The following is a 16,938-nucleotide window of genomic DNA, read 5'->3' on the forward strand; positions in this document are numbered from 1 at the left end:
ATGGGATGTAGATGGTTGAGGGAACAATTTCCACGTGATTTACTGTCCTGTATTTTAAGGGATTGCTCCTGATTTTACCTTTTGTCCTATATTTCTAGGACAACCTGTGGGAACCTGATCCTGGGAGTCTCCTGGGTGAGTTTGAGTGATTCGAGTGGGACAGCAAGTGAGCTAGTCGGCCAGCAGAGAGATGATGATATTGCGACTGAACAAGATAAGTTGTAAGTTTTAGTTGATTTTAAACTCCACCACTCCCACTATTATTGTCTCAAGACCCCTCCTCCCCACCCCCTCTCATATTGAAACACAAACACCCACCCTCAACCCTTTCTCATGGTCACCATTATCCCACCATCACCCTCCCCTGGTCCTTCGGTTAAAGTGTCCCTTTTTTTTTCATAAGAGTCCTGCCCCCTGGACAATACAGTAATAGAGAACATAGATATGTTTAATGTTGTGATAGGGGACATTTTAGCATGTTATTTATGGTTTTCCCCTTATGTTTGTCTTTTTGCAAAGTGTCCTGATGAGTGCAAAATGAAAAGCTTCAACAAGTCTCTTTTTTCAGCAATATTCAAGTTCTGTTCTACCAAACGACTATTTCTAGTTTTGTAAAATGGTACTGTAACTATGTTATATATTTCTAGTCATAGATTCATTATGACACAGACGGAGTCCATTTGGCAACTCGAGTCCATCCGACTCTTTGTAGAGCAATCCAGTCAGTCCCATTCTCTCTTTATATTCCTATTCCTGTGCAAGTTTATTTCCTTCAAGTGCCCTTCCAATTTCATTTTGAAATCATTGAGCATTTCTGCTTTCATCACCCTCGTAGGTAGTGAGTTCCAGGTCATCACAACTCGCTGCTGAAATACAGTTCTCCCTCACACCCCATGTGTCTCTAATCATGTAACAGAGTACCATACATTTTAAGTACAGTATGATTGGGTGTATACAGGGTGCATTAGATTTAGAATGGAGAGAGTGTAGCAGAATGAGAATACAGGGACTGTGTGTGGGATGGAGATTTACAGTTTTTGGGGAGTGAGAGAGGAAAGAGTGTGCTATAGAAACTAGAATTGCTCTTCTGGATTTCTATTCTGGACTGACAGTAATGAGTTTTATAAACTCCTTTTACATGATATTTTAAGTAGAGGATTTGCAATCAGAAATCTCAAACCAAACTCCACGTCACGATCTGACAGAATCACTCGATTCATCGAGACCTGAATGTCATTGGCCTTAGAATCTAGAAGGAGAAATGTTGTCTGTTCTGTCTTCTTCGAAAGGGTTTAAACACCAATGTGACTGGAAAAGCACCAAGACACACACACCTGAGTGAGAGTGTTCCAGTGCACTGACTGTGGAAAGAGCTTTAACCAGTTACTCAGCCTGAGAAAACATCATACCATTCACAGTGAGGAGAGACATTATACATGTTCTGTGTGTGGACAAGGCTGCAGTTGATTGTCAGACCTGGAGACACACAAGGACACCCGCACCATGGAGAAACCATGGAGATGTGGGGACTGTGGGAAGGGATTCAAATACCCATCACAAGTGGAAGCTCATCGACGCAGTCACACTGGGGAAAGGCCATTCATCTGTTCTGTGTGTAAGAAGGGATTCACTCATTCATCCCACCCTGCGGAGCACCAGCAAATTCACACTGGGAAGTGGCCATTTGCCTGCTCTGAGTGTGGGAACAGATTCAGACAGTTATCCGGCCTGCAGTCACACCAGCGATTTCACACCGGGGAGAAGATGCCATTCGTCTGCTCTGTGTATGCGAAGGGATTCACCCACTCATCCAACCTGCTGAAACACCAGCGAATTCACACTGGGGAGAGGCCGTTCTCCTGCTATGAATGTGAGAAGGGATTCAGTAACTCATTCAATCTTCTGTGACACCAGCGAGTTTACAACGGAGAGAGGCAATTCACCTGCTCCCAGTGTGGGAAGGGATTCAGTTATTTATCCAACCTGCAGTCACACGAGTGAATTCACACTGGGGAGAGACCGTTCACCTGCTCCGAGTGTGGGAAGGGATTCAGTGATTCATCAGACCTGCATAAACACAAGGGAGTTCACACTGGGGATAGGCCATTCATCTGCTTGCAGTGTGGGAAGGGAGTCGTTGATTCATCCAATCTACTGCGACACTAGCAAGTTCACACTGGGGAGAGACCGTTCACCTGCTCCGAGTGTGGAAAGGGATTCACTCAATTATCCAACCTGCGGACACACCAGCGAGTTCACACCAGGGAGAAGCTGTTCACCTGCTCTGAGTGTGGGAAGGGTTTCAGTGATTCATCAGACCTGCATAAGCACGAGGGAGTTCACACTGGCGAGAGGCTGTTCACCTGCTTTCAGTGTGGGAAGGGATTCAGTGATTCATCCAACCTGCTGCGACATGAGCGAATTCACACCGGGGAGAGACCGTTCACCTGCTCTGAGGGTGGAAAGGGATTCGCTCAGTCATTCGACCTGCAGAAACACCAGCAACTTCACACCAGGGAGAGGCCGTTCACCTGCTCTGACTTTGGGAAGGGATTCACTCATTCATCCCTCTTGCTAAGACACCAGCGAGTTCACAAGTGATTCCAGGGTTGGATTCTGCTGTTATTGCTGCTGTTAATCACATCCAGGACTGAACCATGTTCATTCTGACACTTGGTGAAGTGGGAGGGTTGGAGGGTTTCTTTCTGCCGGACTGGCCGGTCTCATGACTTTGCTTCCAGTGGCTGATGCTCTTTGAGCCTGGGAGTGCACATTTCCACTGAAATTATCCACAAAAGCTGATGAAGGTCATTTATTTTATCCTGGATAGTAAATAGTGATTGTTCCTACCATTGCAGGCAGATCTGAAATAAATATAGGAAGTCTAGGAAAACTCAGCAGGTCTGGCAGAGAGAAACAGAGTTAACGTTTCGAGTCCAATATGACTCTTCCTCAACTTCAGAGAGGGAGAAATGTGATGGGTTTGATGCTGTTGAGAAAGGGGGGAGGGTCAGATAGAATAAGAGTGAAAGTGAGGGATTGGTTAGAGGGCAGGTGAGATTAAATAACAAAAATATCATGGAACAAAAGGCAAAGGGAGAGGTAATGATTGTCGTAAAGAAACAGAGCTTTGGACCAGAGTAAGTGTTAATGGCAGAATGAAGGACAGCTCTGTCTGAAAGCAAAAACATGAAAACAAGATACAGATTGGCACTTGGCAAATAAAAGACTGAAAATGGAGGACCAAGATGATGATCTGAAGTTGTTGAACTTGATGTTGAGTCCAGAAGGCTGTAAAGTGTCTCATCGGAGGATGAGGTGCTGTTCGTCCAGCTTGAGTTGGGTTTCTCGGGAACATTGCAGCAGGCCGAGGACAGAAATGTGAGCATGAGAGCAAGGTGCTGAATTATAATGGCAGCAACTGGAAGGTCAGGGTCATGCTTGTGGACTGAGCGGAGGTGTTCCACAAAGAGGGCAGGAAACAGGGGACAGATGAATTAAAGAGAAACCATTTGGGTCCAGAACATTGTGCACATCCTTTTACTCTGGTTGTCATGGATCCTCAAGTAATTTTCTGTTTTCTTTTAACCTTGTTCTGTTTCATGAATAAACTATTATCAGTAAAAATATTTGATTTTTCTGGATTTTTCATGATTAGATTTCTGCACATTAGGGAAAGTGGGTGAGAGGGGTTGGCAGGCTCTTTAATAGAAAGTGAGACCCTCTAAGGTAATTGGCAATTTGCAGGACCAAGGGGAAAGAGCAGAGCAGTTGGATCAATTAGAGAGTCCTTTCAAAGAGATGGCAGGGGCATGATGGGCCAAATGGACTCCTTCTGCAGCCTGTGAACCTGAATCTCCTGCTTTTGTGCAAGTTAAAAGGGACAGATTTCATTTCAGCCTCTTCCCTGTTTGTGTATTTAAAGAGAGGGGTTTCTGTTCAGCTCTGAGTGACCGATAGAACAATGTCGCCACTCCTCTGTATATTTAAACATGGAACAAAGCCTTGCATGGCCAATTGTAGTCAACAGCTTTCCTGTCGCTCTCACTGGACACTGCAAGAAAGTGTTTGACTGCTTAACAATAGTGGCGTCCCCTGAAAATAATTTAAACACCACAACAAAAACAACCTGCATTCATATAGCACCTTTCAGCATCCCAGGGAGATTCACAGATGCGACTACCAAACAGAAGATGACACCGAGCCACATAAAGAGATATTAGCTCAGATGACCGGTAGCTTGGTCAGAGAGGTAGGTTTTAAGGAATGTTCTAAAGGAGCAAAACAGATTGAGGGGCAGAAAGGTTTAGGGATGGAATTCCAGAGTGTAGGGCCCAGGCAGCTGAAGACACGGCCCCCAGTGGTTGTGCAATAGCAACGGGGAAATGAAGAGGCCAGAATTAGTGGTGCGCAGATATCTCGAAAGGTTGTACGGATGGAGAAGATTGCAGAGATGGGGAGAGTGTGTGTGACCACGTGGTGATTTGAAAAAAAGGCCATGGAGGGATTTGAAAAGAATCAGTCTGAATTTAGCCCAATCAACATCCCATTCACTTTTACAGAGGTAAATTTGGCCCAAGGAGGAGAATTTTAAATTTGAGGCATTGCTTGAGTGGGAGTCAGTATCGGTCAGTGAGCACAGAGGGCGATAGATGAATGGGACTGAGTGTGAGTTGGGAGACGGGCAGCAGAGTTTCTCTATTGAAGAAAACTGGTCCCATTCTGTAAATTTCCCATCACACCGCTTATGTCTAAGATCAAGCTGACATCATCGCATTCCATTGGGATTGCGCAATCCGCTGACGTCATCACATTCTATTGTGATGATGTCATAAGATGACATCAGCTTGTTTGTCATTCCACAATCAGCTGACACCAGACTATAGACTTCATTGGGAGTGTGGGATTAGCTGATGGCTGCACATTGCTTTATCATTGTGCAGTGAGCAGAAATGATCATTTGTAAACAGAATTTTTAACTACATGTACAGAATTGATCTTCAGATCTGAAAAATGATCTGGATCTGGAATTTTTACCACTAAAGTTAACAAATTTGCTAGTGCAAATGTATGTGACGTTTTCAATGACAGTTTGTTATCATTGTTTACAATAAATTGTTGTGGAGAAAAAATACATTGGGTGAAATAATCTCCCAATGTTAAAAAATGCTGTCAAAAGTTCGGGTATTTCTGAAAAACCAGACAGCCTGTTGAAGTTTTTTCTCTTACACTCATCAGGACAGATGCAAGAATACCAAATGTGAAAGGGAACAACAATTTATACTGACTGAGAAACAGGGTGTTGATTGGTTGGCACATGGACTCTGATTGGTTGAGGGGTTACTATGGGGAATGCACCAGGGAACAATCGTCCCAAGCTTTTGTTTAATTGAAAAGGTGAAACGCCTGGACAAATTCCTTTAGTCTGCAGAGGACCAGGCTCTGTGAACAAGTACAAAAGATTCCAGGGTCTGGATCTGGTCCGCATCTTAACCAAATGTAATAATTTCTCTCAGATCTGAAATCCCTTGTCTGGATCTGGAAAAACGTATTAATTTTGCTTCCAATTTCCACCCCTCCATCATTTTCACGTGGTCCATCTCTGACATTTCCCTTCCCTTCCTTGACCTCTCTGTCTCAATTTCTGGTGATAGACTGTCCACCAATATTCATTACAAGCCTACCGACTCCTACAGCTACCTTGGCTACAGCTCCTCACACCCCGCTTCCTGTAAGGACTCCATCCCATTCTCTCAGTTCCTTTGCCTCCGTCGCATCTGTACTGATGATGCCACTTTCAAAACCAGTTCCTCTGACATGTCTTCCTTCTTCCTTAAACGAGGTTTTCCACCCACGGTGGTTGACAGGGCCCTCAAGTGTGTCCAGCCCATCTCCCACGCTTCCGCCCTCACACCTTCCTCTCCCTCCCAGAACCATGACAGGGTTCCCCTTGTCCTCACTTATCACCCCACCAGTCTCCGCATTCAAAGGATCATCCTCCGCCATTTCCGCCAACTCCAGCATGATGCCACCACCAAACACATCTCTTCACCACCCCAGAGGCATTTCGCAGGGATCGTTCCCTCTGGGACACCCTGGTCCACTCCTCCATCACCCCCTACACCTCAACCCCCTCCCATGGCACCTTCCCATGCAACCACAGAAGGTGCAACACCTGCCCCTTTACTTGCCCTCTTCTCACTGTCCCAGGGCCCAAACACTCCTTTCAACTGAAGCAGCATTTCAGGTGCACTTCCCTCAATTTAGTTTACTGCATTTGCTGCTCCCAATGCTGTTTCCTCTACATTGGAGAGATCAAACACAGACTGGGTGACTGCTTTGCGGAACACCTTCGATCTATCCGCAAGTATGACCCAGACCTTCCTGTTGCTTGTCATTTCAACACACCACCCTACTCTCATGCCCACATGTCTGTCCTTGGCCTGCTGGAATGTTCCAGTGAAGCTCAACGCAAACTGGAGGAACAGCACCTCATCTTCCGACTAGGTACTTTACAGCCTTCTGGACTGAATATTGAGTTTAACAACTTTAGATCATGAACTGTCTCCTCCTTCCCCACCCCCTTCCTGGTCCCCCCTTTTCCAATAATTTATATATATTTTTCTTTTCCTACCTATTTCCATTATTTTTAAATGTACTTCCATCCATTGTTTTATCTCTACCTTTTAGCCTATTTCGATTTCCCCCCCCCACCCCACCCTCACTAGGGCTATCTGTCCCTTGCTTATCCTGCTTTCCACCCTTAATGTTCCCATTAGCACATTCCTTAGATAATATCACCACTGTCAACACCTCTTTGTCCTTTTGTCTAAGACATCTTTTGGCAATCTCCACCTATCACTGGCCCTCTATCCAGCTCTACCTGTCCCATTACCCCCCCACCCCCCCCCCCCCCACCAAACCAGCTTATGTTTCACCTCTTTACCTCTTTTCTATTTGTCCATTAGTTCTAATGAAAAGTCATTCGGACTCAAAACGTTAACTGTGTTCCTCTCCGCAGATGCTGTCAGAACTGCTGAATTTTTCCAGGTATTTTTATTTTTCTTCTAGATTTCCAGCATCCGTGGTATTTTGCTTTTATCTTAGTAATAATTTCTTCCTTGGGCCATACCATATTTCTGTACTACGCTTGTTCACATCCATCCATTAGTTCTTCAGGTGTATTACAGACAGAAAAATAGGGATGAAAACATGATCTGTCGCTGCAAAGCAGAAAAAAAACGTGTTTATTAACAGCATCCATCTCCACATCTAACAACTGTCTCTGAAAACTCTGCTCACATTTTGACAGCTGTGACAAATTCCACCCCAGCAGCGGAGACAATCCACAGCATTCGAAAACAATCAACATTCGAAATAAAACAAACTACAACAATCGAAAATAAAAAGTCAATTCTCATGATCTCCCAATGTGAACGGATCCCTTCAAAAATTCCAGGATTCGGATCTTCGCCAAAAACAAATCAGTTCTTCTGGGCCATATCCTGTCGGCGTACTGAGCTGTGTTAAAGTCCATCCATGAGTGTCTGAGATAAATTGTTTACAGACAAGCAGAATAATAGGGATGAAAACATTACCTCCGCCCATCTTCAGTGGAAGAGATACTTTCAGTACATTGAGCAGCCCTGATGTCTATTCTCAGCCAGCATTACACAGGGGAAAAGGGCTGGATTCTCAAGGCACCCTCTTTAAATGGCCACTTCCCACAATGGATTCAGTGGTCTCTGATGGGAAGCATCCTCAGTCTACACTGGGAGTTCCTGCCCCCCAGGCAGCTGGCTTGTGCTGCTGCTGGACGATCTGCCTGTAAGGATAGGAGAGTGTCAGGTTAAAAAGAAACCTGCATTTATATAGCGCCTTTCACCACCTCAGGCATCTCAATGCGTTTCACTGTCAATGCAGCACTTTCTGAAGTGTAGTCACTGTCGAAAACGTGGCAGCTAATTTGTGCACAGCAAGATCCTGCAGACAGCAATGTGATGATGACCAGATCATCTGTTTTTACTGATGTTGATTGAGGGATAAGTATCGGGTCCCAGGTCACCGGGGGTTAACTCCTCCCCTTCCTGCTCTCCTTCCAATTGTGGCCATTCAGTCTTGTACATCCACCTGAAAGGGCAGACGGGGGGCCTCGGGTTAATGTCTCACTCGAAAGACGGTCCCTCCAACAGGACGGCTCTCTCTCAGTACTGGCACCAGGAGTGTGGGCGCTGGATTATGGGGGCTCGAGTCTCTGGAGTGGGGATTCAAAACCTCCACCTCCTGACTCAGAGGCGAGAGTGCTACCCACCATCATGCCGTGTTGAATCGAATCAGCGAGCTGGTGTTCTAGAATCATGGAATGGTTCCAACACTGAAGGAGTCCATTCAGCCCATTGTGTCTGTTCCAGCTCTCTGCAAGAGCAACTCACCCGAAGCCACTTCCCCACCTTTTCCCCATAACCCTGCCAATTTCTCCTCTTCAGATAATGATCCAGTTCTCTGCTGAAAACCATGACTGATACTGCCTCCACCAGCCCCTTAGACACTGTATTCCGGATCTGAACCAGTCACTATGGAATAAAGTTTCTCCTCCTGTCACCGTTGCTTCTTTTTCCAATCATCTTAAACCAATGTCATTGGGGTCTCGCTCCTTCCACCTATGGGAACAGTTTCTCTCTCTCTGCTTTGTCCAGAACTCTCATGATTTTAATACCTCGATCAAATCTGCTTCCAATTTTCTCTTCTCCAAGGAGAACAGCCCCAGCTTCTCCAATCTATCTGTGTCACTGAAGTTCCTCATCCCTGGAACCGTTCTCTTGAATCTTTTCCACACCCTATGTAAAGCCTTCACATCCTTCCTAATCTGTGGCGCCCAGAACTGGACACAATGCTGCAATGGAGCCCGAATCATTACTTTGTACAGCTTTCTCATAACTTCCCTGGTTTTGTATTCAAAGCACCTGTGTATAAACCCGCAGCATTGCATTTGCTTTATTAACCGTGCTGTCTACCGCCCATTTGGATTAATGAAGTACTTGAGCTGAAGTAATCATGTAAATTTAGTTTGGTGATAACGCAGATCAAACACACACACACACACACACACACACACACACACACACACACACACACACACACACACACACACACACACACACACACACACACACACACACACACACACACACACCTGTACCAGGGAGGCACCTCAATACTTGTGGGGAGGTGAGTGTCAGATGGACACGTCAGCTCCTGAATGGATGGCATGGTGTTAGGAAAACCTGGGGAGTGCGGCATGAGAATAAATCCCTTTTGGAATAAACATCAGACAGGCTGAGGGGTTTAAAGGTGAGAGAAGATATTAAAGAACCGTTTGTACATGGGCCAGGTGCAGAGGGTCAGAAACATCCTGAAGAGACTGATGATAACAGCTCATCTCACCCGCTCCACAGCTTCAACGCACCCACTTTGTCCACAAAGGTGCACCCGAAGAGTTCACAGTGTGAGGTCTCTACAAAACTCCACGATTCTGGAGCTGAGGGCCTCTGGCAGCGTCCAGGGGTTCGATAGAAAACATGGTGATGGGATTTCAAACACAGAACACCTTTCTCACTGCAGGGAAGTTTAAGTCTGGTAAAATGTCTCTTTTCCAGGGTGGCTCCTCTGTTCAGTGAGCTCCCGAGATGGTGTCTGAGAGGATTTTCTAAACCAGATTTGGAGGTGACTCAATTTGCCCCCATCCTCCTTTTCTGTTATTTACAGATTTTGCCGACTGCTCCCTCTGTTATCTTTTGCCTCCGATATTTCTTTCTGGGTTATTCATCTATCTCTGTCTGAGCTTTTGATACAGTTCTGGTCCCTTCACGCGAAATCTGAGCCAATCAAATACAGAAACAAGACACCGGCAGTGTGATGGGAAATGTTCAGAACTGGACCAGTTTTCTTCAGTAGAGAAACTCTGCTGCCCGTCTCCCAACTCACACTCAGTTCCGTTCACCTATCACACCCTGTGCTCCCTGACCAACATTGGCTCCCATTCAAGCAATGCCTCGATTTTAAAATTCTGCGCCTTGGGCCCAATTTACCTCTGGGAAAGTGAATGGGATGTCGATTGAGCTAAATCCAGGCCCATTCTTTTCAAATCCCTCCACAGCCTCTTTTTTCAAATCACCGCATGGTCACACACACTCTCCCCATCTCTGTAATCTTATCCATCCCTGCAACCATCCAAGATATCTGTGCTCGTCCAATTCTTGCCACTTCAGTATCCCCTGTTTCAATGGCACAACCACTGGGGGCCATGTCTTCAGCTGCCTGGGCCCCATGCTCTGGCATTCCTTCCCTAAACCTCTCTGCCCCTCGTTCTTTTTTGCTCCTTTAGGACACTCCTTAAAACCTACCTCTCTGAACAAGCTACTGGTCATCTGAGCTAATATCTCTTTATGTGGCTCAGTGTCAACTTCTGTTTGGTAATTGAACCTGTGTATCTCCCTGGGATGTTTAAAGGTGCTATATAAATATAGGTTGTTTTTTTTGTGGTGTTTGAATTATTTTCAGGGGGACTCAGCTATGGTTAAGCAGTCAAACACTTTCTTGCTGTGTCTAGAGAGAGCTACAGGAAGGCTGTTGACTATAATTGGCCATGAATTTTAAATAGAGGAGTGGAGACATTGTTATACCGGTCACTCAGAGCTGAACAGAAACCCGTCTCTTTAAATACAGATACAGGGAAGAGGCTGAAATGAAATCTGTCCCTTTTAACCTGCACAAAAGCAGGAGGCTCAGATTCCCAGGTTGCAGAAGGAGTCCATTCGGCCCATCGTGCCCCTGCCATCTCTTTGAAAGGACTCTCTGATTCATCCAAGCGCTCTGCTCCAACCCCACAGCCCTGGAAATTCTTTCCTTTCAAGTATTTACCCTTTGGAAAGATACTGATGAATCTGCTTTCAGGCCAATCAGAACAACTTGCTGCATCAAAAAATAAAATCTCATCTCCCCTTCTGGCTCCTTTGTTAATAACCTTAGAGGGAGTCACTTTCTGTTAAAGAGCCTGCCAAACCCTCTCACCCACTTTCCTAAAGTGCAGAAATCTAATCATGAAAACTCCAGCAAAATCAAATATTTTACCAATAAAAGTTTATTAATGAAACAGAACATGGTTAAAAAAAAAACAGAAAATTACTTGAGGATTAAAGACAACCAGAGTAAAAGGATGTGCACAATGTTCTGGACCCAAAAGGTTTCTCTTTAATTCATCTGTCCCCTGTTTGCTGCCCTCTTTGTGGAACACCTCCGCTCAGCCCACAAGCATGACTCTGACCTTCCAGTTGCTGCCATTATAATTCACCACCTTGCTCTCATGCTCACATTTCTGTCCTCGACCTGCTGCAATGTTCCCGAGAAGCCCAACACAAGCTGGACGAACAGCACCTCATCCTCCGATGAGGCACTTTACAGTCTTCTGGATTCAACATTGAGTTCAACAACTTCAGACTGTCAACTCTGTCCTGTGTTTTGATTTTTGTTTTTGGCCATGTGCCAGTCTGCATCTTGTTTTCATGTTTTTGCTTTCAGACAGAGCTGTCCTTTATTCTGCCATTAACACTCACTCTGGACCAATGCTTTGTTTCTTTACCACAACCATTACCTCTCCCTTTGCCTTTTGTCCCATGATATTTTTGTCATTTAATCTTGCCCGCAATCTAACCAATCCCTGACTTTCCCTTTTGTTCTATCTGACCCTCCCCCCTTTCTCCAAAGTATTAACCCCATCACATTTCCCCCTCTCCTTAGTTCTGAATAAGAGTCATATTAGACTTGAAAAGTTAGCTGTTTCTCCCTCTTCACAGATGTTGCCAGACCTGCTGAGTTTTCCTAAACTTCCTGTATTTATTTCAGATCTACCTGTCGTGGTAGGAAAAACACTATTTACTGTCCAGAACAAAATAAATGTACTTGTTCAGCTTTTGTGGATCATTTCAGTGGAAATGTGCCCTCACAGGCTCAAAGAGCATCAGCCACTGGAAGCAAAGTCGTGAGACCAGCCAGTCCAGCAGAAAGAAACCATCCGACCTTCCCACTTCACCAATAGTCAGAATGAACATGGTTCAGTCCTGGATGTGATTAACAGCAGCAATAACAGCAGAATCCAACTCCTGGAATCACTTGTGAACTCACTGGTGTCTTAGCGAGTGGAATGAATGAGTGAATCACCTCCCACACAGGGAGCAGGTGGATGGCCTCTGCCCAGTGTGAACTCGCTTGTGTTTTTGCAGGTTGGATGAATTACTGAATCTCTTCTCACATTCAGAGCAGGTAAATGGCCTCTCCCCCGTGTGAACTCGCTGGTGTGACTGCAGATTGGATAACTGAGTGAATCCTTTCCCGCACTCGGAGCAGGTGAACGGCCTCTCCCCAGTGTGAACTCTCTGGTGTCGCAGCAGGTTGAATGAATCACTGAAACCCTTCCCACACTGGAAGCGGGTGAACAGTCTCTCCCCACTGTGAACTCCCTTGTGTGTCTGCAGGTCAGATGAATTACCGAATCCCTTCCCACACTCAGAGCAGGTGAACGGCCTCTCCCCAGTGTGAACTCCCTTGTGTGTCTGCAGGTCAGATGAATTACCGAATCCCTTCCCACACTCAGAGCAGGTGAACGGCCTCTCCAGTGTGAATTCACTGGTGTGTCAGCATGTTGGATGAGTGAGCGAATCCCTTCCCACACACAGAGCAGATGAATGGCACCTTCTCCCCAGTGTGAAATCGCTGGTGTGACTGCAGGCTGGATAACCGTCTGAATCTGTTGCCACACTCAGTGCAGGTGAATGGCCACTTCCCAGTATGAACTTGCTGGTGCCTCTGCAGGTGGGAGAACTGAGTGAAACCCTTCCCACAATCAGGGCAGGTGAACAGCCTCTCCCCAGTGTGACTGCGCCAATGAGTTTCCAGCTGAGATGGGGCTTTGAATCCCTTCCTACAGTCAGAACAGACGAACGGCCTCTGCCCGGTCTGACTGCGTCGATGTGTTTCCAACTTCGATGGGGAACAGAATCTCTTCCCACAGTCCCCACATTCCCACGGTTTCTCCATGGTGCTCATGCTCTTGTATCTCTCCAGGTCTGACAATCAGTTGAAGCCTTGTCCACACACACAACATGTATAAGTCTCTCCTCATTGTGAATGGTGATGTTTTTTTCAGGCTGTGTAACTGGTCAAAGCTCTTTCCACAGTCAGTGCACTGGAACACTCTCACTTGGGTGTGTGCGTGTCTCGGTGTTTTTCCAGTCACACTGAGGCATAAAACCTTTTGAAGCAGACAGAACAGACAAACATTTCTCCTGCTTGGTTCAAAGAGCCAATGATATTCAGGTCCCATTTGATCAAATGAGTTTGGCAGATCTTGATGTGACGTTTGGTTTGAGATTTCTATCTGCAAATCTTCCCCTTCTAATATCCTGTAAAGGGAGTTTCCAAAAATCATCACTGTCAGTACAGGATAGAAATTCAGAGCAGGCAATTCTAATTTCTCATAGAGTCATAGAGGTCTACAGCACAGAAAAAGGCCTTTCGGCCCATCGCGTCTGCGCTGGTCAAACAAGTACCTAACTATTCTAATCCCATTTTCCAGCACTCGGCCCATAGCCTTGTATGTCATGGCATTGCAAGTGCACTCCAAATACTTCTTAAATGTTATGAGGGTTTCTGCCTCTACCACACTTGCAGGTAGTGAGTTCCAGATTCCCACCACCCTCTGGGTGGAAAAATTCTTCCTCACATCCCCTCTAAACCACCTGCCCCTTACCTTAAATCTATACCCCCTAGTTATTGATCCCTCCACCAAGGGGAAAAGTTCCTTCCTGTCTACCCTATCTATGCCCCTCATAATTTTATACACCTCAATCATGTCCCCCCTCAATCTCCTCTGCTCCACGAAAAATAACCCCAGTCTATCCAATCTCTCCTCACAACTAAAACTCTTCAGTCCAGGCAACATCCTGGTAAATCTCTTCTGCACTCTCTCTCGTGCAATGATATTCTTCTTCAATGCAGATTCCAGAACTGCATGCAGTACTCTAGCTGTGGCCTAACCAGTGTTTTATACAGTTCCAGCATAACCTCCCTGCTCTTATATTCTATGCCTTGGCTAATAAAGGCAAGTATCCCATATGCCTTCTTACCCACCTTATCTACCTGTCCTGCTACCTTAAGGGACTGGTGGACACGCACACCAAGGTCCCTCTGATCCTCAGTACTTCCCAGGGTCCTACCATTCATCGTGTATTCCTGTGCCTTGTTTGTCCTGTGCAAGTGCATCACCTCACACTTATCCGGATTAAATTCCATTTGCCACTGATAAGCCCATCTGACCAGCCCGTCTATATCCTCCTGTAATCTAAGGCTATCCTCCTCACTATTTACCACCCCAGCAATTTTCGTGTCATCCACGAACTTACTGATCAGCCCTCCTACATTCAAGTCTAAATCGTTTATATATACCACAAACAGCAGGGGACCCAGCACCAATCCCTGTGGAACCCCACTGGACACAGGTATCCAGTCACAAAAACACCCCTCATCCATCACCCTTTGCTTCCTGCCACTCAACCAACTCTGGATCCAATTTGCCAAATTGCCTTGGATCCCGTAGGCTCTTACCTTCATTATCAGTTCCCCCATGCGGTACCTTATCAAAAGCCTTGCTGAAGTCCAAGTAGACTACGTCAAATGCATCGCCCTCATCTGCACACCTGGTCACCTCTTCGAAAAATTCAATCAAATTGGTCAGACATGACTTCCCCTGAACAAAACCATGCTGACTGTCCTTGATTAATCCCTGCCTCTCCAAGTGTGGATTAATTCTGTCCCTCAGAATTGCTTCCAATAGTTTTCCCACCACTGAGGTTAGACTGATGGTCTGTAGTTCCCTGGTTTATCCCTTCCTCCCGTCTTGAATAACGGTATCCCATTGGCTGTCCTCCAGTCCTCTGGCACCTCTCCTGTGGCCAGAGAGGTATTGAAAATTATTGCCAGTGCCCTTGCTATCTCCTCCCTTGCCTCACTCAACGGCCTGGGATACATTTCATCTTGGCCTGGAGATTTATCTCCTTTTAATCCTGCCAGGCCACTTAGAACCTCCTCCATTTCAATGCTCATTTCTTTAATTATAACACAGTTCTTCTGCCTGATTTCCAAACCCACGTCGGCTCTCTCACTTGTGAACAACGACACAAAGTATACATTTAGAACCCTACCCACATCTTCCGGCTGATAGCACACTGTTTCATCTCTTGTTCCCCAAAAGCTGCAAATCTCCATCCCACACACAGTCCCCGTATTCTCACTCTGCTACATTCTCTCCATTCTAAATCTAATCTACCCGATAATGCACCCAATCATACTGTACTTAAAAATTACGGTATTCTATTAAATGATTGGAGACACAGGGGCTGTGAGTGAGAAATGTATTTCTGCAGCGAGTTGTGATGACCTGGAACTCACTGTGTACGAGGGTGGTGGAAGGAGAGATGATCAATGATTTCAAAATGAAATTGGAAGGCACTTGAAGGAAATAAACGTGCACAGGAATGGGACTGACCGGATTGCTCTCCAGAGTCGGCAGGGACTTGAGTTGCTGAATTGACTCCTTCTGTGTCGTAATGAATATGTGATGGGAAATATATAACATAGTTACAGTACTATATTACAAAACTAGAAATAGTCATTTGGTCGTACAGAGCTTGAGCATTGCTGAAAAAAGAGACATGTTGAAGCTTTTTGTTTTGCACTCATTAGGACACTTTGCAAAAAGATAAATATAAGGGGAAAATAGCAATTTATATTGTATATGAAGAGAGTGCCGATTGGGTGGCTAGTAGTCTCTGATTTGTAGAGATATTCTTGTGAAGTGCCCTGATGAGTGCAGGATGGAAAGCTTTGGCATGTCTCTTTTTTCAGCAAAACTAGAAATAAGAATAAATGAACTTAATTACAGAACCATAAATAACATGCTAAAATGTCCCCTATCACACCATTAGATGCATCTATGTTCTCTATTACTATACTGTCCAGGGGGCAGAAATCTTATGAAATAAAATAAGGGACAGTTCAACTGTGGGGAGGGTGGTGGTGGGATGCTGGTGACCATGAGAGAGGGTTGAGGACAGGTGTCTGTGCTTCAATATGAGAGGGGATGGGATGAAGGGGTCTTCAGACTATAATAGTGGGAGTGGTGGAATTTAAAATCAACTAAAACTTACAACTTATCTTGCTCAGTCACAACATCATCATCTCTCTGCTGGCCAACTCACTCACTTACTGTCCCACTCGAATCACTCAAACTCACCCTGGAGACTCCTGGGATCAGTTTCCCACAGGCTGGCCGAGAAATACAGGACAAAAGGCAAAATAAGGAGCAATCCCAGAAAATACAGGACAGTTAATCACCCTGAAATTGTCCCCTTAAATGTCAGCCATCTCCTGGGGAAATCACCCCTTTAATTATGAACATGAGGAAAGAGACCATCCTTTTAGCCAGACAAATAAATGTGTCAAGCTGAAGGAGCAAAGGATGTCAATGTCTTTTAAGAGAGAGAGAGAGAGATCTGGGCCAACCTTTCCAGAATCTGCACCCTCCCAGGATTCACTTCCTTTCCTTTCAATTCCTGCAAGTCAACATTTAGCTCCCAGAATGAGAAAAGAAATGGAAAGGGGGAAAACATTGATTTCCTCCCAGATGTTGCCCAGAGGAAGTTTTCGTCTGAAGCTCATTGTCCAACTTCCGCATTGTGACGTCCCCTACGGAACCCTGCCTGAATCAGCCAATAGGAATCACTGTGCTCCGCGGTGACGTCCTCGGGATCCAGTCTGCATGCCAGGAGCGCGGGTACGGGAGCCCCGACCCCACCCATTTTTCCCCTTCCCCCCCTCCACCTCCTC

General features: G+C 45.6%; 1 protein-coding gene across 1 annotated transcript in view; it reads left to right on the forward strand.

The window, feature by feature from the left end:
• Window positions 1-16,938, forward strand: part of LOC121273703 (zinc finger protein 229-like) — a 1,112,939-nt gene that overhangs the window by 541,786 nt on the left and 554,215 nt on the right. The gene's annotated exons all lie outside the window — the stretch shown is intronic.

The sequence above is a fragment of the Carcharodon carcharias genome (genome assembly GCF_017639515.1).
Source record: "Carcharodon carcharias isolate sCarCar2 chromosome 27 unlocalized genomic scaffold, sCarCar2.pri SUPER_27_unloc_1, whole genome shotgun sequence".
Classification (NCBI taxonomy): Eukaryota; Metazoa; Chordata; class Chondrichthyes; order Lamniformes; family Lamnidae; genus Carcharodon; species Carcharodon carcharias.